The 25136-nt window shown below is 44.8% G+C and overlaps 1 protein-coding gene across 3 annotated transcripts in view; it reads right to left on the reverse strand.

The window, feature by feature from the left end:
* Nucleotides 1-16125, reverse strand: part of ZNF395 (zinc finger protein 395) — a 42019-nt gene extending 25894 nt beyond the window's left edge. The window contains exon 1 of one of the 3 annotated variants that reach the window (XM_032855699.1): nucleotides 16029-16125. The gene's annotated coding sequence lies outside the window, so the exon portion shown is untranslated. Of the gene's footprint in view, nucleotides 1-15865; nucleotides 16001-16028 lie in introns of those variants that run through there. The other 2 variants (XM_032855697.1, XM_032855698.1) reach the window with 2 other exon arrangements.
* Nucleotides 16126-25136: the final 9011 nt, after the last annotated feature.

A 25136-nucleotide genomic window follows, 5' to 3' on the forward strand; every position in this document is an offset into this window, starting at 1 on the left:
GTACATAAGAAACAAAACTGCGTCTAACTACATCATTAGAACTGTTCCAGAATAAACCGGAAAGAGAAAAACAGGGGGATCTTCTCTATAATAAACAGCCTTTCGAAGACTGATGCTCCTTCTGGAAGGTTCCAATAGCCATTATTTGCCAAAGGCTTATGTGCCAGTCACTTGCTGAGCATTTCATGTACTGCATCACATTTCACCCTTCGAATAATCTCATGAGAGAAAGACCACTGTCTTCTCCATTTTACAGGTAAGGATACTGAGGCTCACACACGTTGAGTCATGTGCCCGAGGCCACAGAGCACAAAGTGACTGAACCAAGGGGGCTCAGATGTATCTGATTCAGATTCTGCTTTCTACTGTATTATACGGGAGACCTATGCATCAAGGAGAGGAGGAAGAGGCTAGACTACATGACCTCTTACAGGCTCCTTGTTAAGAAAACTTGAGTCACCGAGAGGTTAATGTGGTGGTGGTGGTTCAGTCCGCGGAAGAGGAAATGAAATGGGCATTGTGAGAGCAAAAGTGTCAAGCATGGGGCTCACTCAGGCTCAGGACTAAAATTATTATCTAATACTTATTATAAATACCCCCAAGAAAATGCAGAGCGAAAGAGTCAGGGTTGCAAACGAACTCAAACTTCCCAATGTGTGACCTTGGGCAAATCGCCTGCCTCTCTGTGTCTGTTTCCTCACTATAAAAGGAGGAAAATACTGGCTCCTACTCCAAAGATAATTTGGGGCTTTGGAGAAGCAATGCAGCTTTGTTTTCAACAGTCTCTTGGTTTTAAAGGGTCCCCAAGCTCCTCTTCCTGGAGATTCTGATTCACTGGGTCTGACAAAGCAGCCCAGGAAAAAAAGTGAAAAAATGCACCTCAGGTACTAAGCACCGTCCCTTCCTTGCAGAGTACCTGATACATGATAGGCAGAAAAAAAGAGAAGAAAAAAGACACTAAACTCTGAGTAGTGCTAATCCAAACTTATGGGAAGATTACAAGGGAAACTTTGAACAAATAGGAGTAAAAGCAGCCAGTAAATTATAACAATGACAAGGGCAATGTAATACATATAAGGAAAAAACACTCAAGGCCATGTCAAAGCTCTAGAGTAATCGTCAGAACCTCATAAAAGGACCTCGATGTAACTGTATATCAGACTGTCATACTACTGTGATCACCAAGGCCAAAAGACAGATGGACAAACCATTTTGTCCACCACCACGGCAAGAGTACTAAAAACATACTACCCACCTACCTCTTCCCCATAAGTCCATATGGACTTCCCCAAAGTCCATACTGAGAACACTGGCTGCTGCCCACCAAAAAAGACAACCTGTAAGACCAGAGGACAGTCACCTAAATGGGTTGTGTGATGGGGCAGACATGCTAAGGAGGCCAGAAAGACCAAGGCCAGGAGGGCCCTGAGATAAGGTAGGGTGCCAACTTTGTCAACAAATCCTGAAATGACAGAAGAGGTACCGTCTGCTGATGCTGAAGGGAGACCAGATGAGGGTATGCCTCAACACCCCAAAAGAAGACTATGTAAATGCATCACTGGGTTTGGACAGGAGTTTTAATGCAACAGGGGGGTCCCCCTGGGGTCAGAACCAGAACCATTTGCATTAACATCTGCATGAAGGATCTGAAGGCAAATCCCTGTGTAATACTTACAGCTGCAAAGGGCCCTGCCTCTCACCAATGAGGTGACCAGCAGCACCAGCATGCAGGTGCCTTCAAGAGAGAGACAGCCAAGTCCTCCCTCGACACACTGCCTCCTAAAGGCATGTATTTGGCCTGACATGATGAATTTTCATGATTTCTAGGGAGTTCTCGGAAATCCAGAGATCATGGTAAGAAGTGTAAATACAGAGAGACACACATCATCCTTCTCCAAATAAAATGAAACTGTTAACAAAAGTAGTATGACAGCGTTCTAGTTTTTTTTTTAAGAACGCTAAAATGCTTCCAAATGTGCCTCGCCCTTGGCTTGAGCATTTAAGCCACACTTGGAATTCTAAAGATGTCACGGAGAAGAATTACAGATGCACTGAAGGTCTCCAGTTTGGAAATGAACTGGACTGAGAATTTGCCATCCAGAGTCCAAAATGTGCTACGCATCCAACCTGTGATTCCTCTTCACACACCACGACCAACATGCAGACCAAAGTCCTCAGGGAGACCGGAAAGAATGAATGATGGGGCTCAGACGGGCTCTTCCCAATACCACTTGTTGTTGCCAAGCAGCCCTGACTTACAGCCGGCGGGGGCAAAGGGGTGGCCAGGGAGCCACACACCTAGCACAACTTAAACCCTGCCCTATTCTTAGGAAACGACTGCTTCATACTAGCCGTAGCAAGGGGAAAAAAGGCACTCATATTGGTGAGAAGAAGTTAAACTGTGACTATCTGCAGATGACATAATACTATACACAGAAAACCCTTAGAACTCTATCAAAACTATTAGAAATTACGAATGAATTCAATACAGTTGCAGGAGACAAAATTAATACCCAGAAATCAGGTGTATTTCTACACACAAAGAATAAAGTAGCACAGAGAAAAATTAAGAAAACAATTCCATTTATGTCCACATTAAAAAAGAGTAAAATACCTAGGTAGAAACTCAACCAAGGAGGTGAAAGACATGCACACTGAAAACTATGAAGATGACACAAACAAATGGAAAGATATTTCATGCTCATGGATGGGAAGAATTAATACTGTTAAAATGCCCATACTACCCAAAGCAATCTGCAGATTTGATGCAAACCCTATCAAAACACCAACAGCATTTTTCACAGACCTAAAACAAACAATACTAAAATTTGTATGGAGACATAAAAGGCTGTGAACACCAAAGCAATCTTGAGAAAGAACAAAGCTGATGTATCATAATCCCAGATTTCAAGATATGCTACAAAGCAGCAATAAACAAAATAGTATGGTACTGACACAGAAACAGACACCTAGATCAATAGAACAGAAAAGAGGCCAGAAGCAAATCCAGGCTTGTATGGTCAATTCATCTATGACAACGGACGCAAGAATACATAATAGGGTGGACACTGAGAAGAAATTTTAAAAATAAATAAAAATTAAATAATAATACACAAGAGGGAAAAGAGAGCTCTTCAATAAATGGTGCTGGGAGGAAGGGACAGCTACCTGTAAAAGAATGACCACTGACTTACACCAAATGCAGACACTCAAAATGCATTAAAGACCTTAATGTGAGACCTGAAGCCATAAAAATCCTAGAAGAGAACATGGGAAGTAATTTATTTGACACTGGCCTCAGCAATATTCTTCTAGATTTGCCTCCTGAAGCAAAGGAAACAAAAGCAAAAACAAACTACTGGGATAACATCAAAATAAATGTTTCTGCACAATGATGGAAACCAACAAAATAAGAAGGCAACTCTACTGAATGGGAGAAGATATTTGCAAATGACATATCCAATTAGGGGTTAGTATCCAAAATACATGAAGAATTTATACAACTCAACACCCCCAAAATAAATAATCTGATTAAAATTGGGCAGAGAAACTGAATAGATATTTCTCCAAGAAGACATACAGCTGACCAACAGATACATGAAAAGGTACTCATCATCAGGGAAATGCAAATCAAAACCATCATGAACTATCACCTCACATCTGTCAGAATGGCTAAAATCAGAAAGAAATTTTCAAAAAATTTTTAAAATATCAAGTCATAAATCACAAGCGTTGGTGAGGACAGAGAGAAAAAGGAACTCTCATGCACTGTTGGCAGGAATGCAAACTGGTGCAGCCGCTGTGAACAGTATGGAGTTTCCTCAAAAAATTAAAAATAGAAATACCATCTGATTCTGCTACTGGGTATTTACCCAAAGAAAATGAAAACACTAATTCGAAAATATATACGCACCCCACGTTTACTGCAGCATTATTTACAGTAGTCAACATATGGACGCAGCCCACATGTCCACAGATGGATAAAGAAGATGCAGAGCACATATACAAGGAGTATTACTCAGCCATAAAAAAAAAAAAAAAAAATGAGGGACACCTGGGTGTTTCAGTTGGCTGAGTGGCTGCCTTTGACTCAGGTCATGATCCCAGGGTCCACGGATCGAGTCCCACATCTGGGCTTCTCCGTCTGCGCCCTCTGCCTGCCGTCCCCCCTGCCTGAGCACTCTCTCTCTCTGACAAATAAATAAAGAACATCTTAAAAAAAAAAATGAGATCTTGCCATTTGCGACAACAGGGATAGACCTAAATGGTATTATGCTATGTGAGACAAATACCATATGATTTCACTCCTCCATGGAATCTAAGAAACAAAGCAAACAAAAAGCAGAATCAGATTCATAAAAACATAGAACTGATGGGTGCCAGGGGGACAGGAGCAGGGGGATAGGCAAAATGAGTGAAGGGGAATGAGAGATACAGTCTTCCAGCTATGGAACGAGTAAGTCGGGGATGAAAGGTACGGCAAAGGGAATGAAGTCGATGTATTGTAATGGCATTGTGTGGTGAAAGACAGTAGCTACAGTTGCAGTACAGGGTTATTGAATCACTACGTTTTATACCTGAAACTAATACAACATTGCGTGTCAACAGGAAGGGAAGAGGAGAGCAGGAGCGAGCGAGGGAGGGAGGGAACAATCGCTTCATGTCTGAGCGCACTTCAAGTATGTCCTGGCCTACGATCAGGTCTAAGCTAGGAACTGACCTTGCAATGTATCTTCTTTAAGATTTCAAATCAGAGCACCCTATTACCCAGCGACTGCTTTCTCTTAGTATCTACCCTAGATGAACAAAGAGAGGCATGTGCAGCCAAGTTTACTGTAACAGCTTTATAACAGGAGAGAGTCTGAAAATAACTTAAATGCCCATCAACTAGGGGAAGGTTCTCAAGACTGCGAGGCAGGAGTTAGACAAAATCAGGAAGTCCTAGATGGGCGGACAGGAAGCAATCACCAAGATGTCCTGCCGTGGGGGACAGGGGAGCCAACGCGCTGAACTTGTTTTAAGTTCTATAGATATAAACACAAGTACATAAAGCATCTAGGTACCAACAAACTCCTCTAACAGAGGTTAACCTCTGGAGAAGGCCTCCGATTAGGAGTGGTTGTCAACAAGATTCGCTTTCCTCTGGGAAGTCTGCATTTGTTTTTGTTTTGTTTTGTTTTGTTTTCTACAGAGAATGTATTCATGCATTCTCTGTAATGAAAACTGCATTTAACGGATGAAGGTTTTTTTAAGGGGGAAGGGTGGGGGAGGGAGGAAGAAACTGACCCTTTTCAATACATTTCAGTAAAGTGTTGAGGGCAATTTGTATCTGAATCTGACACATGCTTTCCAGGAGGCTGAGAGCTCAGCAGTGCAGGGAGTGGGCTTTGCAACACAGACCTTGTTACACTATTACAAGCCCAACACTGTAACTCCGTGAATCATTAAATTTATATGCTAGTTCAAGGAAGAGGCAGGGAAAGAGAGAAATCATGTCAGGGGGCCTTCTGGAAACCCAAGCGGATGTCCTAGGAGCAACTGCAGTTCTAGCTGAGCATTCTGCCTCTCCAACACAGGCAACTAACACACACTTGCCAATAATGGCAACCTCTGCCCAACCGCACACATTCCACCCTAGGCCTGGTTGTCTGTGCCTCAGACTCTTATCAGAATTCCTACCATTAATCTGGATCCCGTGGACTAATGAAGAGGACAAATCTGTATGCATGAGCACACGAGCGCCAAAAATTATTTACTTACCAGGGCCACCTAACCATATAAAATACTGATTTTAAAACACACTCTTCCGCCTCTTCAAAGCCCTACTCAGAAAGCCAACATTTTAATATTAAGAACCTAGGAGGCAAAACTAACCAGGGTGACTGAGATCAGAGCTGTGGTACTTCTGGGGGGGCAGCGGCGGTAATCTGGAAAAGGTCACAGGGAACATGTCTGCAGTGATAGAAATGTTCTGTCTCAAAACGCATTTGTCAAAACTGATTAAACAGCATACTTAAGATCTAAGCATTCCACTGTATGCAAATTATACCTCAATTAAAAAAAAAAAAAAAAGCTCCTCAGACACTGTTTCTCTGCTGGCTACAGCAGAACTTTGAGCTGTCCTATCAGACATCTGAAATCTCTGTTGTGCTATGTAAAGAGCTCGAGTACCATGGCGACAGTCACCATAAAAATAGATAACAAGATTAAAATGGATAGAGGACACATGAATTTAAGAACGGCACACCAAGAGCAATTCATTTCCAGCAGAAGAAAAATAGAAAGAGGAGAGGGAGTTTTTCATTCCGCAAGCACCAAAAAAAAAAAACAAACCAGCCACCGAAAGTGGTTGTTTTTACTAAAAGAGTTTTATGGCTTCCCTACACTCAAAGGACAAAAAAGGCTGTGAACGGTTATTTCTTATCATACTTTGCTTTAAAAAAAAAAAAAAAAAGGCATGCGATAGTCTAAGTGTTTCCCATACCTCCAGTAAGCGGCCCAAGGAACCAGTTCCAAGCAATTCAACAAACCCAGCTGATGGTCCATACTCTGTGAGGCCCCAATGATACTGAGATAAAGCAGACCTTTATCATTAAGGGCAAAACATTTCCAACTTCAGTTCTAAAAAACCACGTCCTGCCTGTATTTTTTACATATACCCAAAGCTGTCATCCCCTACTTCCTGCACCCCCAAATTGCTTCACTCCATGTAAAGAGAGCACTTTCTTGCCAAATACTGATTTTTCAAGTGCCAAAATGTGAGGCTGGATCACGGGGACACAGAAATCATCTTGTGATATTCTCCAAAGATGAGATAAGCCTCCATTCTCTCTGCAGAGCTGTCTAAGAAATTTTGTTATGGGATTTACCCCTAGCACTGCCCCCCCCAACAAAAAGTAACCCAAAAATATCAGGAAGAGAACCTAAAATTTTTAAATCATCATAGCAGATTCTAAATATGCCCTCTAAGTAAAATTTAGGCAAAATTAAACTAAAATTTTACAGAAACGGACATTGTATTTTCTATGTGTAAGCTATTAATAAACTGAAAAAGTAAATATTTTTAACTCGAACCACAAACATTATTGTCTGATATAAACCAAAAATGCGCATTCCTGGAAAACCTCACTCCAGATTTCTTTAAATTTGTCCCTTTGTTCTCTTTGTCCCTAAACCTAGAGAGCCATCATGGGGCTCAGCCTGATCTCTGGTGTCAGGACAGTTTTTAATGCGCTACAGCTGGTGATCGAAATCTGCAGTGTGGGAGATGAAACAGGAAGGAGATGATCAAGGGCACTCCCAGGTCCACCACAGCCAGGTGGACAAGCCATCATTCAGTTAAAGGGCCCCACCTTCAGTCACTCAGTATACTGAATAAAACTGCCCAATAAACACACTGGTCTTCAACACCATCATCTATTTTATCATTTGCCACTTCTAGCCCACCCTCACCCTATGTTTCTGAAAGACCAAATTCAGTTTTCAGCAGCCACAACCCTGACCAACCGTGAAATGGTTCTCCTCATCCTCTCTAGAATGACCCCAGAAGGGTCTCCCCAAAGTGTGGGGATTCACTTATAAACATTTTTAAAAGAGCTTACATTCACTCAAATACTATGCAAGCAGAGGTGTATCCCCTATTCCACATTATCTTTCAGCATTGACAAGTCATATAATAACCCTAAGAACTGGAAAGGATTTCAGAGGTCAGCCTAATTCCTGTCATTCTCTTCTACTGCATCCCTAATCAACAGCATTCAGCCCAAATTGAATACCTCTGACAATGGGAAGTTCACTACTCCATGGGCAGACATTTCCCTTGTTGGACAGCTCTGCCAGCTACCAAACCCATTTTCATAGTGAACTGAAGATGGTTCTCCCCTTATTTAGGGTTAAATGGAAACTTGAAGCTCATCAACTTTGGTGTAATCATTGTACAGATAAGGAAGCCTGTAATGTATAATCATTCCAGAGATGAGAGCTCAGAAACTGGAGAAAATAAAGTAATTGTTCTCTCCACTGGTCATATTCCAACACCGGAAGCAAAATTGAGTAAATCTACTCTTTCCTACACCTGATAACCATGAAAGTACATGAAAGCACTATTGTGTACCCACCCATGAGGGTCCTCACTCCAGTCATTCCTGACCCTACATCATCCTAGGGTCCCTCCTGAGGATAAAGTCTTGCTTGCTCGTGTTTCCTTCAAATCATGCCTCCCCAAACCTATCATGGCCCAAAGGCCAAATGACCAGGGAAGTTAATTAAAAACAGATCCTGTGATCAACGAATTTCCGATCCAGTTATTAACTAGATTCAATTTTCTAAAAGCCTCACCCCACTCTGGGCTCACATCAAGCCATAAACAATAGAACAATCTCAAAACTTTCTTCCCCCCACATGATATGCCCCTCTTCTGCATGTCTGGAGTACCAAGAGAGCTACAGTATGCTTGTCTACTCATCTGTTCATCTCCCTCTTTCAATTAGATCACCAGCTTCAGGTCAGGGGCTGAGTCTTACTTTGTTGACTCCAGTGCCTAAACCAGGGCCTGACATATAGTAGGGAGGTACTCAAGATCAGTCACTGAATAAACCATCTACCTTTACCCTATCCTGTCCTTGAACAATAACATGTTTTGTTTTAATAGCAGTGATCAAGATAATGAAAAGATAAATGGGGGGGGGATAGTTGCAAAAGATACATCTGCTAAGGACTGTTATCCCTAATATACAAAGAACTCCTAAAACTCAACAATAAGAGAACCAACAATTCGATTAACAAATGGGCCAAGGAGCTTAACAGACACCTCACCAAAGAAGATACACAGATGGCAAAAAAGCACATGAAAAGACATCATCAGAGTCATTAGGTAAATGCAAATTAAAACGAGATACCACCATACACCTATGAGAATGCCCAAAATCCAGAGCCATGATGCTACCAAAGGCTGGTGAGGGTGTGGAGCGATAGGAACTCTCATTCATTGCCAGGGAAAATGAAAAATGGTACAGCCACTTTAGAGGGCAGTTTGGAAGTTCCTTACAAAACTAAACACGCCCTTATCATATGATCTGGCAATCACACTCCTTGGTATTTATCCAAAGGAGCTCAAAACATACATCCCCATGAAAACCTACAGCAGCTGCAGACGTCTATAGCAGCTTTGTTCATAAGAAGTGCCGAAACTTGGAAGCAACCAAGATGCTCTTCAGGAGGTGAATAGATACATAGTAACTGTGGCCCATCCAGACAATGGAGTAGTCTTCAGTGCCATAAAGAAATGAGCTATCAAACCATTCAAAGACATGTAGGAAGTTTAAGTGCACGTTACTAAGCAAAACTAGCCTGTCTCAAAAGACTATATGCTGTATGATTCCAACTCTATGACCTCTTGGGAAAAGAGAAACTGTCCACAGTAAGAAGTAAATGTGGTTGCCAAGGGTTGGGGGGAGGGAGAGATAAATGGACAAAGCACAGAGGATTTTAGGGCATAAAAGTACTCTATATGATACTCAGTGGTAGATATTGTATTTAATATATTTGTCCAAACTCACAGAATGTACAACAGTAAACCCTAATGTAAACTATGGTCCTTGGGTGATTAGACATGTCAATATGAGTTCATTAATTTCAACAATGTACCACTCTGGTGGATGTCCATAGTGGGGGAGGCTATGCATGGTTGGGGGGGCAGGGGGTAAATGGGAAATCTCTGTACCTTCTCAACTTCGCTATAAACCCAAACCTGCTCTAAAAAATACATTAAAAATATATAGCAGTGTTTTCTCCCCACTGTGCTATAGTAAATTTAAAAATGCAAAAAAAGTCACTCAGCTCCATCCACCCTTCCAGTATTGGTAATTTGCTCTTAGAATTAGTATATTTACTTCCATCCATTTTCTATGCACTTTGTTTCTTTAGGATTTGAAATCATATTGTAGAGGCACCTTAACTTTTAGCAGAAACATTTGCCCATGTTAATTTAAAGCTATTCCTAAACATTGTTTTTTTGAAGATTTATTTATTTTAGAGCATGTGAGTGGGAGGGGAAGGAGAGGGAGAGAGACTCTCAAGACGACTCTGGACCTTGGGCTCCATCTCATGACCCTGAAGTCATAACCTGATGCCAAAATCAAAAATCAGTCACTTAACCAACTGAGCCACACACCACCCAGGCATCCCCTTAACATTACTTTTAATGGCTTCATCATATTCTATTATAAAGACATATCCATCAGAATCATTTATAGGTTACTTCCAGTCCAGTCACACCATTGGACATTTAGGCTGTTTCTAATTTTCCCTAGAGTTAAAAAAAAAAAAAAAAAGACTGTGAATAATCCCTGTGCATAAACATCATCCACATTTTGGATATAGTCTTCACTGTGCTTCCAGAAAGTAGAATTAACTTACCAGAACATATCAACAATTCAAATTTTAAAAACTACATCACACTTTATATTTATCCCTTACTCAATTTCTTTTTTAATTTGAACTTCATTCTGGATTCCTATGAACCTTGATCTACCTCCTAAATAAGCAATCCATCCCACCTCTGCGCTGTCAACAAAGCTGACAAACACAACTTCTGTATCCCCATCCACGACACTGGAGAAAATGCTGAACAGCTCACAGCCAAGAATAGAACCCGGTGACGATCCTCTTCAGACTCCCTTCCAGGCTGACTCAGTGCCACTAATTAACAGTTTTTGCATATGACTGTCAAATTAATAACACCATCCAGCCCACATTCCACTGCTTATTTAATATGGACCATCATATCTTAAGAAACTGTTAAATACTTTACTAAAGCCAGAGTGCACCAGAGCTATTCCCTCATTTCTGTCCTAGCAGCAAACCACCGTGTAAAACAAGAAACGGGTTCAATTTGCTACCATTAGGCTGACTTCTGGTTACCCTGACATCAGACAGCCACACATTTTTAAGCAAAGAGCACGTCACCTTTGGCTTCTGTTAATGTCACAACAGCGACATTTTAAGTAATCAGATTGTGCAAGCTGCATAAAGCAGGGCGAACACTGCTCTGTCCCTCTCACCTGGGGAAATGCTCAGAATCACTGGTGGTTATGGACTTCCAGGGTGCACCAACTGTCCCCAGACCAGAGAGACCTGAATTTACTCAACTTCAGCTGGTCTCCAAAAAGCCTAGTTTTCCAGGGGTCATCTGCACTAACATCTGGGTTTGAAACAATAATTCCGTGGTCATTTTGAATCCTGGATTATGAATCTCTGGACCACAGAGGCCTGCCCCCAGAGGTATCCTAGGAATAGGGGAATAAGAAACGACACAGCCCCTCTCTTTACTGTTCCTTTATTACTGACTCATATAACCAAAGATCCTGAGAATCTAATGTCATATGGCATTTGACAGTGGTGACTCACATCTCACCAAATTATTACCCCAACATCATTCTCGGAAGATACGTGCCAGGAGCCACCATCTACCCATGCCAGCCAGAAGCAGAAAAGTGGAGGGCTTGAGAGATCTTGGGGTCACTAGAAATTGGCCTCGCAATACACAATATAGCCCAAAGCCCTAATCAGTACCATTCCAATCATCAGAAAAATATTTCAAAGTCCTAGCCAGCAGCAACTCGGCAAGTGCTGTTGATTTGCCTAAAACAAATCACTCGCACACAAATATCTCAGATTCCATCATGTCACACTCCTACCCAAATCCCCCAGTGGCCACCCAGAGCCAGGACAGCCATCCCAAATTCCCTAGGTTGGCATTTAAGTTTCTTGAAACATCCGGTCACAAACCCAAAGGCCTACAGACTAAATAGGGAATGTAAAGAGACCACACTCGAGCAGAAGGGGGTGCTGAGAATATGATAACGGGGAACTACCAGGCCTGTCTCCTGTCCATTGGAGGCCACCACTACTCACTGCCTGTTCTGATTCTTTACGAGAGTCCCCAATCCAGAGGTTTTCTGGATCGTTCCCAATTTTTTAAAACCTTTGTGTACTCCAAATTATAACCCTTCTGTAGGCGGAACACATTCTCTGGGTCACTGGTTTATAACCCCTACACGTTGATCCTAACCCACCTTTCCAGACCGGCATCTCCCCACCCTCTAATAAGAAACCTCTTTTACTCACTCTTACACACACTGTGCACATCCTAACTCCAAGCCTTTGTCCATGTTACAGAGCCCCCCAACTGTGCGGCATCATGTGACACACCAAGAGTTCATCCTAGACTTCCTTCCCAATCCCCAAAAGTGTTACCAAGCCACTCCAGCCCAAGCTGCTTGCCCCCTCCTATGAACCCTCCAGGGGCTTATTTTTCACTTTGGCATTTAATCATCTTGCCTTGTTCCTTAATCATAGGTATACCTTCTCTCTCCAACTAGCCTGTAAATGTTCAATCTCTTCCTCATGCTTCCCTCCACTCGCACTACTAGCAGGAGCCCTGCACACGAGCAGCTTAATAAACACTTACTAGATGTGAAAATTCTCTATAACTGTGTTTTCTAAACTGGGTTACATCCATGACAGAGTGGCTAAGTCAACTGAGTGGGAGACAGCAAACATTTTTCAATGAAAAAGAAAAGAATGGGGGCGCCTGGGTGGCCCAGTGGGTTAAAGCCTCGGGTCATGATCCCAGGGTCCTGGGATGGAGCCCTACAACAGGCTCTCTGCTCAGCAGGGAGCCTGCTTCTCCCTCTCTCTCTGCCTGCCTCTCTGCCTACTTGTGATCTCTGCCTGTCAAATAAATAAATAAAAATCTTTAAAGCAAAGAATGGAAAATAAAAGTACCAAAGGAGATCGCACCAGGCAAAAGAAAGGAGTACTTCAGGAACTTAAATTAGATTTTTACATACATGATTTACTGTGCCTAGGTCATGATGTAAATTTTATTTCTTAATGTAGGTCACAGATAAAACAGTGAAAAAAAAAAACCCACTACTTTTTAAAGAGTAAATTAGCTCAACCACTGCTCCATGAAATCCTTTTTGACAGTCATATATTCCCAATAAAGAAAAATATCTGATGGACGCCTCTGCCCAGACAAGGCAGCTTCCCCTGCTAGCTCACTGATCCTGCATGTCAGAAAAACAAGGAGGCTCAGGAACTCTAAAGTACATTCTCCGCTCCATTCTGCAACTTTTTGCAATCATCCTCCAAATTCGCCAGCCCTCAGATGTTGCAAGTTGAGGCTTGGGGAATTTGCTCGTCAAATCACCCTAAGCCACCCTTGCAACCAGAAAGAGGAATTCAGAGCTCAAGAAAAAAACGGTGCCAGCTCCTCACTGCAGGTTCCTGGGAACCAGCAATGGCACAGGTTAGGACAGACCTGGCCCTGGGAGAGGCAGTCTCCCTAGGCCCCAGATTCCCTCCTTGCTCCTTGCTGGTCACCTTGCTGCTCCCCCATCTTATGGCTTCCCCCTGCACACACCTACGAAGGGACACCAGGACTAGCCTGAAGGTCTCGGCAGAGAGCATTATTCAACTTGTTTCAAAGCCCAACAATTTCTGTGTTTAGCAAATTCCATTCTTCCCTCCCATCTCCAATCCCAAGTTGCTCTGCCAGCTTCAGGTTCAGGACCTGGCAATGTCATCTGAATGGCAATACAGAACAGAATCTTCCAATTCACTCACGAGCATCCTCCACTAGTAGGACCTATGACCTCTGACCAAGACAACATCCCACTCAGAGTGCCTTCCCTCTCCCAGCTTTGGCAGCGTGGTTTCCCACCAATCTCAGAGCTTTGGTTGCTTGCAGGACACCTGTGTTTGGACGTCTTGGCAAATACGAGAAACCTCTGCAGCCTGTCAATTGCTTCTCTCCAAAACACACATTTCCGATTTCTCCAGTTACACGACAGCAGTTCCAAGGCCCTGGCGTGTAATCAATTTCCACAAAGAATTAATTTCCATTCATCTCCTTCCTTCACCCTGCCCCTATCAACAGATTATTTCAGCAGTAATGCTTTTCTAAAATCCACCCTCTTTTCCATCTCCAGTTATCCCGGTCCAAACTCTGAGCACTCCACAACTGTAACAGTCTACTGATTCGTCTCTGAACATTAGTTTAAAAACCTTTCCAAACACCCTTTCATTACGTCACTCTCTGGCTCAAAAACCTTTCATGTCTCCCCAGTACACACAGGGTAAAGTGCAATTCCCCAGTCTGACTTTCTAGGACTTTCACAATCTTAACCATTGTTTCTCTCCATCTTTATCTCCTGCTCAGGAAACGTTCCCTTGCCTGGCCAAGCCCATCTCCTCTCAGGAAAGCCATGTTCAATCGCACCTCATGACCCACCTCAAGGGTCTCGTCCTCCAGGAACACAGTGCTAGGGATTCCTGCCCATAGCCCTCTTCTCTGAGCTCCAACAGCATCTCTTCCACACTTCACATTTTGACAGCTAATTGTGCCTTATCTTAAGGTCTTATTTCACGTGCTCAAGGGTTTCTGTCTCCTCCTCAAGATTATAAACTCTGGAAGGAATCATCTCATCTATCTTTTGTATCCTCCCTCACCGAGATAAACTGTTTGAACCTACTCTCTTCTGGCACCTGTTACCTCTCCCTCTCCTGCCTTTGGGCCTTGGCCAGTAAGTTATCCTCCAACTGCCCAACTTATTTCATAACTCAGTACCCTTAATCCAGTCCCCCAACTCTAACTGTCCTTTGATACTCCTCCTCCCCACAGCATTTAGAGTAATTTAGGCAGCCATAGCCCATCAATTTGAACTTTAGTTCTGAAATCACTTCCACCTGGTCAGAAGGATTTCTGAGGCCTTAGATTTCTTGTGTGCCTCTTACCATCTCTCCCTGAGAGCCTGGAACGGTGCTGAGAACACAGCAGCCCCTCAAAAGTACCTGTGGAGTTGAACTTAATTGCTGTTTCCCTGGTTTCAAGTTCCTTGAGACCCAGAACCTCTGTTTACACAACACCTCAGGAGGGTGTCAAAAAAGCCTTCAATACCTGTTGATCACTCACTTTCAGGCAAACTGCAGCAGGGACACTTTTGTAGAAAGAGGAGTGTAAAGAAGATAGTGGCGGCCTGACATCAAGGAAACGCCTGCCTGAGGGAAACGTTCCAAAGCCACCGAGGACTGCCCAGGCAGGACTGCCCAGGACTGCCGGAACTCAAGGAGGCAGTGCCACCCCACCGGCTGGCAGGTGGGCTTCTTTAGATTTCTGAGTCAATGCTAAAGTGAAGGCGCTGAGCCCTGAACTGCCAGACAGGGAAGACAATTCTGTCTTTGGAATTGTTTGCATATGACAAACTCCCGGGCCAGGCCCCCACCCGAGCACCCCACATGCCCACAGTGCCCCTTCCAAGGGGCGCCAGGGGCCACCGGTGAGGAAAGGCAAGGTTAAACCGCCTGGAAGGAAGTGGGGGTGGACAAAAGGGGACAGAAAGGGTGGGGGGCAACCCCCGAGCTGGAGGGTGTGTCGCGCCGCGCGTCCGGAGCCCAGCGCTCGCTCGCTCCGTGGAGTGGGCAGGAACGCGCGGGGCGTCGGGAGGGCTGGGCTGGCGGCCCAGCCGGAAAGGGTCAGGGAGGGGGCAGGTCCGTCTCCGTCGGAGAGGCGACTCCGGACAAGCGCTCGAAGTTGGGGAGGGGGTTCCTCTGCGAGCGCCAGCGGCGGGCGAGAAAAACAAGGCGGCGCACGGGAGGGCGGGCGGCCACCCCCCACCCAGCCGGCGCGGGCACTTGCACTGCCGCAGCGCCCCCGCGTCCCGACCGGCCGCTAACCCGCCGGCGCCCGCCTCCGGTGCCCTCAGGCCGCCGGCCCGGCCCCCGCGGGCGTGCAGAGCGTGGGAAGTTCCCGGGCCGCCCCCGTCCCCGGGCTGCAGCGCCGCGAGGTCCCCGCGCAGCTCACCTCGCCCCGCCACGAGCAGCAGCGCGGGCCGGGCAGCTCCCGCTCGGACAGCTCGGCTCGGCTCGGGGCTGCAGCTGCCGCAGCCCCCGCCCGCCCACCCGGCGCGGCCCACAGCCCCGCTCCGCTCCAGCCGCCCGCCCGCCGAGGCTCCGTTCGCGCCCACCTGGCCGGCCTGCCCTCCCTCTCGGGGACTCTGCGCTCACGTACGCGGCCGCGGCCACAACCCGGCCCGGATTCCCCGCCCGGGAAGGGAGCGGAGGAGCGCGCCAGCCAGCTAGCGAACGAGCGAGCCTCGGGGACACACACACCCCCTCCCGCCCCCTTCCCCAGCCACAGGCGCCGCGCGCGCCCGCGGCCTGCGCGCCCCCGCCCGCCACGCGCGCCCGCGGCCTCCCCACACACCCACCGCGCGCCGGGGATACACACCCGCGGCCGCCGGTAGACAGTGGGCGCTCAATAAGTGCCCGAGCGACTCCTTATGCACATGCGCACTTGAACCTGACCGACTTGTGACACCCCCCCACCCCCACCCCCACCCCAAAATCGGAACTGGCGGCTACAGCCCCAAACCAAACTTGAATGTTTGCCTTTTTTCAGTGAACCGCAAACCGAGCCAAAGTTTTTTTGTTGTTGTTTTGTTTTGTTTTGTTTTGTTTTGTTTTTTGCTGTTGTTTTTCCAGGCCTGGCTCTGGGATGGGCTTCTCCGAGAGAGGCCGAGCTCGGCCCCAGGGCGGGAAAGGAAATCAGAGAGCTCTGGGCGCCAAGGACGGGAGTTTGGCGAGGGCGATAGAGACCCAGGCCGTGCAGCCGGCACCCGCTCCCAGCGCAAGCGAAAGCGCGAGAGGGAGGGAGCGCTGGAGCCAACCTTTCCATTTTCTTTTTGGGTTAATGGTTTCCTCTCCATTTTATGGCATTTTATTCGATTTTTACCCCTTCGTAGTTGTAAAGTGAGGTGTTATTTACTCTTTCTGGAATTAAATGAAAAAAGTTAACTATTAGCTTTCAACCCTTATGTAAACGATACCAGTTGCTTTTGGCACCGTTAGGCTCTGGCTTTTGTATAATTTGTAACGAGGAGAATTGAAGCTGTTCCATTGTGTTGCTCTATGTTTTTCAGAGATAAGACCACAGCGTTACCACGGTAGTGAGGGGCCCCAGAGTCTATAGGTACGGGTAATATACATTTATATTCAAGTAAATGTAAAGAATAGAAGAAATAATTCCCCTCCCCCAAAAAGTTTTAAATAGTTTTGAACATACTTGTTGCACTTCTTCAACTTGAGGTATGCCGTTTTTCTTGCAGAGAGGCAATGGGGTGTGTGCTGGAAAGGACTAAACTTTGCAGTCAGACAAGCCTGGTTTGCAGTCCTGATTTTACTGCCTTATCTTTATGATAGCAGATTTTTATCTCTCTGAATCTCAGCTTCTTTATGCATAAGTTGAAATAGAAAGCATAGGTATAGTGCCTAGCTCATACCAAATAAGCACTTAATATTGTTTCCTTTCCCCTTTCTCCCACCAACTACATAGAAAAAAATATCTAAGTAGGATCAAATTCTTATAGGACATACATTTCCAACTGGGGGCGATTCTATCCCCAGGACACATTAGCAAGGTCTGGATACAATTGGGCTGGGGGATGAGGGGGCAGGCCCAGAGGAGGGGAGGAGTGCTACTTGATAGGTACAAGCCAACTGTGCTGCTAAGTACCCTGAACACAGGAGAGTCCCCACACAACAAAGAATTACCTGGTCTAAGATGTCAGGAGTGCCACTGTTGAGAAATCCTGCTGTAGGAGAGTTCTGCTCTCAAACAGTTCGCCAAAGACTGATTCTACCTTTCAACTCTCATCCTCAAGGAGACATTCTTGTTTTGCATTTAAAAGAACAAGAATGAAGCCACCGTGGGGATCACAGCAATTCCATTAAGGTTCTGAAAACCTTTCCTTAACATGAAAATGCAGATTCGAATTTTACATTTAATTATTAAAAGAGTAGTTTAGTTAATTAACAAGAATGTATACTCCCTTATTCTTAAGGTATATTATATATTACGTATTACTGTGGTTTATAAATAGCTTAATGTTCTTTTTTCCCTTTTCCCTCCAACAGTGGGTGTTCGCTCACTGTATATTCACCTCTCTGCTAAGTTCCTCGCCCACCCTGACGTTTGTAATATAGTCCCTGCCCTCAAGGAACATATAGCCTGGTTGAAAGTGGATTCAGGCACATGAAACAATTAAGGAACAATACAAGATAGCACATAATTAAGCTTTAATTGCAGGACCCAGACTAAGGTGGTTCAGATGAAAGGGAAGTGAGTTCAGCAGCAACAGCCCAATACTGCCTACGTGGCTGAGGTGTTCGGTGAATGTTTATTGAATAATATGAAATAGTGAAAGCTTTTTACGCTAGGTAGGACTCCAGCTAGCATATAAACTCCATGACAGTGCTTAAACTGCTAGATTTTGTAAAGAGATGTTGGTGCTGGGCTGTTTATTTTTCTTAAAACATCTAGTTCAGACTTGTAACCAAACCTCTATATTTCCCCAGATGACTGAGCTTTAATAAAACGGAAACAATCATTTATTTGACAAATATGTGAGTTCCTGCTGTGTGCAAAGTGAACCAAAAGAATCTTTAAGTTTGAACGGAACCCGCTGCTTATGCTGTTTGAGACAAGCTTGTGAACCCAGGCCAGCAGAAGGCATGAGCCCTCTCACAGCGTAAACTGCACGCATACTCCTTGCCACTACAGGTACATACTTGCACAGTATGCATTCCAGAGTTTCTCGCATTAACACAGACTCGGAGAGAATTTCCCATCACAAACAGCCATTACCAAACACACACCCAGCACTAAGCACCCTCACAAAGAATCCAGGCCTTTTGTCCTAATGACACCCTGAATAGCACACACATTACACAAAGCAAATTGTAGAAAGACTGACTTGTTGGTTTGCTGTCTTGGCTCCCCTATGACTAGAGCTTGCCCTTTCTGGAGGCTGTTCCATCCTAGAACTGCCCTTCCCCTTGCTTCCTCCCATACTCTAGCCTCCTATTACAATGCAGGCATCTTGTACCTCTTTCCCATTAACTCATTAGCTTCTTGGAAAGCATCTCCCATTAGCTGAGGTTAAGCAAAGCAGACCCAGGCTCTGCCTCTTACTATATGGACACGTTTATAGGTGATTTTTAGGGCAGTTTGAGTCTGAGATTGTCACTATCCCCAATCCCCTGGTGTAACTGCTCCCAGTCTGGCTGCCGCCCCCGCCCCACCCCGTTTCATTCTTTACTGTGGCCTCTTTCCTCTGTTTGAAACTCTTCAAAGGCTTCCCATAGCTTTTATAATAAAGTCCCAGCAATTCTCATTCAGATCCTTCATGGTGAGCCTCCTTATTAATTCTCCAGCCACTACCTGCCCTGCCCGATGTTTCTGCCCCATTCACTCTGCACTCCAAACATGCTACACAGAACTTTGGTCCTCTGCCTGAACAGACTTTTTCTTTACTTGATACAAACTCTTTTCTCTGCCTAGACCACTCTCCGCCCTCCTCTCTCACCTCTTTACCTATCCCTACTCATTCTTCAGGAATCAACCTAGATACCCCTTTCTCGAGCCTCCAAGACAGAAACAGTTGTCTCCCCTTTGTGTCCAATAGCACCCTATACTTTCCCCCATTGCACTCTACTGAGATCTCCTTTCTCTTGTCCTAATACCCTATCAGAATCAACATTCTATGAGGCCAAAGACCAAGTCTTGTTCTCCATTGAATACCCAACATTTGGCACAGTGCCTGGCATGTAGTAGGCACTTGCTAAACATTGATTAATAGTGAATTGCTGGGGTGCCTGGGTGGCTCAGTGGGTTAAAGCCTCTGCCTTCGGCTCAGGTCATGATCCCAGGGTCCTGGGACCAAGCCCCGCATGGGGCTCTCTGCTCAGCAGGGAGCCTGCTTCCTCCTCTCTCTGCCTGCCTCTCTGCCTACTTGTGATCTCTGTCTGTCAAATAAATAAATAAATAATCTTTTAAAAAATAGTGAATTGCTAGTTGGACTGGGGGACTGACATGATCTATTCCATCCATGGTCTGGGCAATCCCTGGTTCAAAGCGTGCCCCAGATGCTTGTAGATTTTCCAGGGCTGGTGAAGACTTTGTAACCATTTATTTAGAACAGGATGAGGCCTATGGAATGAACTGAGTCCTCAGGTGCCACTCCCACCAGAGCCCAATTTTATAAATAATTTGGCCTCCTGAGCTCCAGACTCTTGTCACCAATTAATTACCTACATGACATCTCCATTTGGGTGTCTACTCATATCTCAAATGTACCATGTCCAAAACCAGACTTCTGATTTCCCTCCAAAATCTCCTTCTCCCCATCTCAGTAAATGCCAATTCCATTTTTGTCCGTCGCTCAGGAAACAAACACACAAAAACTTGGAGTCATCCTTAACTCCTTACTTTTTCTCATGTTCCACTTCTAATCCACCAGAAAATCCTATTGGTTCTGTCTATGAAATATACCCAGAATCTGGTTCTGTCCCCTCATATCCAGCACTACTCCCCTAGCCAGACCACTACCTCCCTGATCTGGTCTTCCACAAGAGGCTCCTATCTGGTCTCCCTGCTTTTCCTCTCGTCTCTTTATTCAACACCATGGCAGCTAGAGTGATCCTTTTAAGACCTAAGTCAGATCGTATCACTGTTCTGCTCAAAATCTTCAGTGGCTCCCCACCTCCTTCACTATAAGGTCCTAAGGTCCTACCTAGTCTTGCCCCCAGTCAACCATCTGGCCCCACTGCCCACCACTCTTCCCTGGCTCACTTGGTGCCAGCTACATTGGCTCTTGCTGTTCTTAGACCCACTTCCAAATCAACCTTTCCAAGGCTATTCCTTTGGGTTTGAATGGATCTTCCTCCACATCCCCATACAACCTGCTCCATCACTTGATTTGGGTCCCTGCTCAAATGCACCCATCTGAGAAAGACAGTCTCTGGCTAACCTATCTAAAATAGCACAACTCACCCATCCCTTCCACCTGCTTTAGTTTTCTTCCTAGCACTTGTCATCACCTGAGAGCCTATCTCTATCCACTCAGCTATAGGTTTAAGGACAGTAGAGACTATTTTTTGTTTCCTGCTCTATCCCCCAGCTTCTAGAACAGTGTCTAGCATATAATCAACATTCAGGAAATAACCATGAAAAACGTTTTAAAAATTTTAAAAATTAAAAAAAAAAAGAATCATGAATTCAGAGTCTGGTTAGACTACCAAAAAGTTACCTCTGAACCAGGTCCCTGTCCACTGCATTAGTCCCAATCTGCGTTAGTCCCAATGAATCCCTCCAGAATTTAGCTGTCCTACAGCAGGGCATCAGGATCCCAAATGCCCAATTTACACTAGGGGCTTCTAGTACCTCTACCATACAGGGTTCTAGATCCCCCCACTGCTTCTCATCCACTTACACTAGGGACTTAGGTACATCTACGATACAGGGGGGTTTTTTATTATTTTTATTATTTTTTTTAAGATTTTTTTTATTTATTTGACAGAGATTACAAGTAGACAGAGAGGCAGGCAGAGAGAGAGGAGGAAGCAGGCTCCCTGCTGAGCAGAGAGCCCGAGGGGCTAGATCCCAGGACCCTGGGATCATGACCTGAGCCGAAGGCAGAGGCTTAACCCACTGAGCCACCCAGGTGCCCCTACGATACAGGGTTCTGAGCACAGCTTGCGTATCACAACCTCAGACCAGGCTATGGGTTCAAATGAAAAGGATAATACTACTAATTCTGCATTTGTAACATACTTTATGCTTTTCTTTTAAATGAGAAAAAGTATAATATATCCCAGTGGGTAAAAACAGGCCCAGCACCTATTTTTAAAATTTTCATTCAAAAAGGCACAAGCTCAGAAACTCCAAAGAGAAAGTAGCTTTCTCGTGTGCCTGAGGCAAGTAGTGTCTTCTCTCTGACCTACTCATCAGTAAGGCTTTCCTGGAGAAGGCGGGCTTTGCATTTCATTAAAGAGAAAGGATTGATAGGTTGCAAGGAGGTTGTTCAAAGCTTAAGGGCATCCCAGGAGGAGTTTGCTCAGATTTGCATAGCCACACTTTCCCTGCGAATACGTCCTCACACTTGTGAAGACAGCCCTGCAGATACACCCACAGCATAAACACCCAGATCCGTGCCTACTTCCCCCCAGCTCTAAAACTCTGTGAATATAAGCAAGAGTACATAATCAGAAGGGGGGAAAATGAGCTAGCTTTGGGAACAGGGACCATAAAGCCCTATGACTCTGGGTATGAAAGAATGTGTAAGCCCAGGCCAGCTCTCTGTGCACATCTGGTTTTTCCTTTTATGCTTCTGTGATTTCTATGACACAGGAAATCCATTCTGGAACAACCCTGTCTGCTTTCTAGTGAGTGCATTAAAAATGGGGATTAAAAGTATGTTTATCTCACTGTTCAGAGCAGGAAGATAAAATCCAGAACAGCACCATTTCAAGGGTGGACCAACTCCAGCTTCGTCCTCCGCTGTGTCCCCGGGGAGGTGCTAGCAACTGAGACCAGAGGCAGGCAAGTCCAAGGATAAAAGTTTCTGAACAGGCTTAAGACTATCTAGACATGACTCTCACTATGAAGCATACCAGGTACAGGAAAATACCACCCGGTGAAAACACCCATTCTGTTCAACTCAACGAATACTATTAAACACTAAATCCTGACAGAGTCCTTCTCTGCCAGGCTTCCACACTATAACCTCTGTAATAATAGCCTTTTCAGAGAAAGTCCTTAAAAATGGGCTGAAGCAGCCAGCTTTTCCCACCCATAGGAGAGATAACAGAGGTATTTAAGAGATAAACAACATTAGATAAGGTGGGAAAAGACAGGAGACCTTAGACTGTGAAAGTCAAGAGGACCAGGTTATACCTTGGGGTTGAGGGAGACTGAAGTCACCTCAACCCCTAGATTACAAATGTTACTAGAAAAACAGATTGGGGACAGTCGAAAGAGAAAGAGGACAGATCAACCAAAGGCAAGACCACCGGTCAGAAACAAAAGAACTACCGGAAAAGTATACACTGTGAAGGCCCATCTATGCCATCCTCGATTTCATTTTCTTGGGTTCCAATCAACAACAATAATTACTTTCCTGCCCCAGGAAAGTAATTGTCATGTAACTTTGCCCTTAAGGCTTCTATTCTTAGCTACCCTGTCATGGCAGTAGGAGGGGCTGCTGGCCTTTTCTCTAGCGAACTTACCAGAGTTTTCATTTTAGTCAAGCTGTTAAAACTTCATCCCCTCAAATATATTCCATTTTGTTCACTAGCCTCACATAAGGATTCTGCCATTCTTCCTTATTTCTCTATAGGACCAAACTCCCACCGAAGGCAGATGTCCCTGCCACAATCCAGACCAGCCAGATCGTCAAGAATGGCTCAGAGCCTGTTTAAACTCCCACGTGGAGGAGTGATCATGCATGAGTACCATAGTGCTTTTTTTTTTAAAGATTTTATTTATTTATTGGACAGAGAGAGACACAGCAAGAGAGGGAACACAAGCAGAGGGAAAGAGGGAAGCAGGCTCCCCGCCAAGCAGGGAGCCCCATGCAGGGCTTGATCGCAGGACCCTGAGAGCATGACCTGAGCTGAAGGCAGACACTTAATGACCCAGCCCCCCCAGGCGCCCCAGGCATACCATAGTTCTTGACAAGTGAAACACATTGGGTATGGGATGATTTGCACCCACTCTATATACCATGGAACAGTAGCACCATAAACCCTGGGAAATACTAACAATTTCCACAAGGCCACACCATTGATGAACTAACTAACCACTTCCCAGGATCTGGGGTTATCAACTGAAGGACTTTCTTTTTAAAAAGATTTAATTTATTTATTTGATAGTGTGAGAGAGCACAAGCAGGGGGAACATCAGAGGGAGAGGGAGAAGCAGACTCTGCACTGAGCAGAGAGCCCAATGCGAGGCTCAATCCCAGGACCCTGAGATCATGATCTGAACCAAAGGCAGATGCTTCACTGACAGAGCCACCCAGGTACCCCCTAAATGACTTTTTGATTAAAAAAAAAAAACATTTTTTTAAAACGCCATAAACCCGGGGCACCTGGGTGGCTCAGTGGGTTAAAGCCTCTGCCTTCAGCTTGGGTCATGGTCCCAGGGTCTTGGGATCGAGCCCCACATCGGCCTCTCTGCTCGGCGGGGAGCCTGCTTCCTCCTCTCTCTCTCTCTGCCTGCCTCTGTGCCTACTTATGATCTCTGTTTGTCAAATAAACAAATAAATAAATAAAATCTAAAAAAAAAAAAAAAACCAACTCAGTAAACCCATAAGCCAATCAGACAAAAGCCCCAAAAGCATGTTTCTAAAGGCATTTTAAATGCTGCCGATTACGATTACGTTATGACAATTTCTGGCTCTTGCAAACTGAACATCAGGCACTCTTCCCTGTTTGTACCAAACACCTTCTTGTATTTGCAGTCATCACAATTTCTTAGATTTTTCATAGGTTGGCCTCCATCAACATCCAGTGGGAAATTCAATTTCATAATACCAGTTTGTAAGACACTAGAAGCAAAGAGGGATTGACACCCATCATTGGAGTCCCTCTCGTGTTTCAGTATAGATAGCAAGGCCTAAAACTTAGAGTCTCCTTCAACTTTAATTTTTCCAAGTTCAGATCATTTACTGACGAAATTTTCTCTTTCCATAGACCAGCCTAAATTAATTTAGATGAAAAGAACGGGGCTTCCTGATCTTTGGTTTTCTGGAGAAAATCAACGAAACACTTGCTCATAATCTTACTTTGATCATACACTCAGTTCCACCCAAATTTTCTTAAACTACCATTTAGCTAGCTTTAGGCCATATCCTACGTTAATAATCCGTATTAATACATTGGAGTAGAAATCATGTGGATTAATAAAACCCTGTTCAATTACCTTTTTGCATTATCCACCTGGTAACATGCCAGTTTTCTCATCCTTGTTTTATTCTCTTTAAAATAATTCACTTATTGGGATGCCTGAGTGGCTCAGTGGGTTAAAGCCTCTGCCTTCAGCTTAGGTCATGGTCCCAGGGTCCTGAGATCTAGCCCCGCATCGGCTCTCCGCTCAGTGGGGAGCCTGCTTCCCTTCCTCTCTCTCTCTGCCTGCCTCTGCCTACTTGTGATCTTTGTCTGTCAAATAAAAATAATAAAAATAATAATAATTCACTTATTTATTTGAGAGATAGAGTGGGGGAGGGGCAGAGGGA

Source organism: Lontra canadensis, unplaced genomic scaffold (assembly GCF_010015895.1).
Source record: "Lontra canadensis isolate GAN:19392208 unplaced genomic scaffold, GSC_riverotter_1.0 scaffold10, whole genome shotgun sequence".
Taxonomy (NCBI): Eukaryota; Metazoa; Chordata; class Mammalia; order Carnivora; family Mustelidae; genus Lontra; species Lontra canadensis.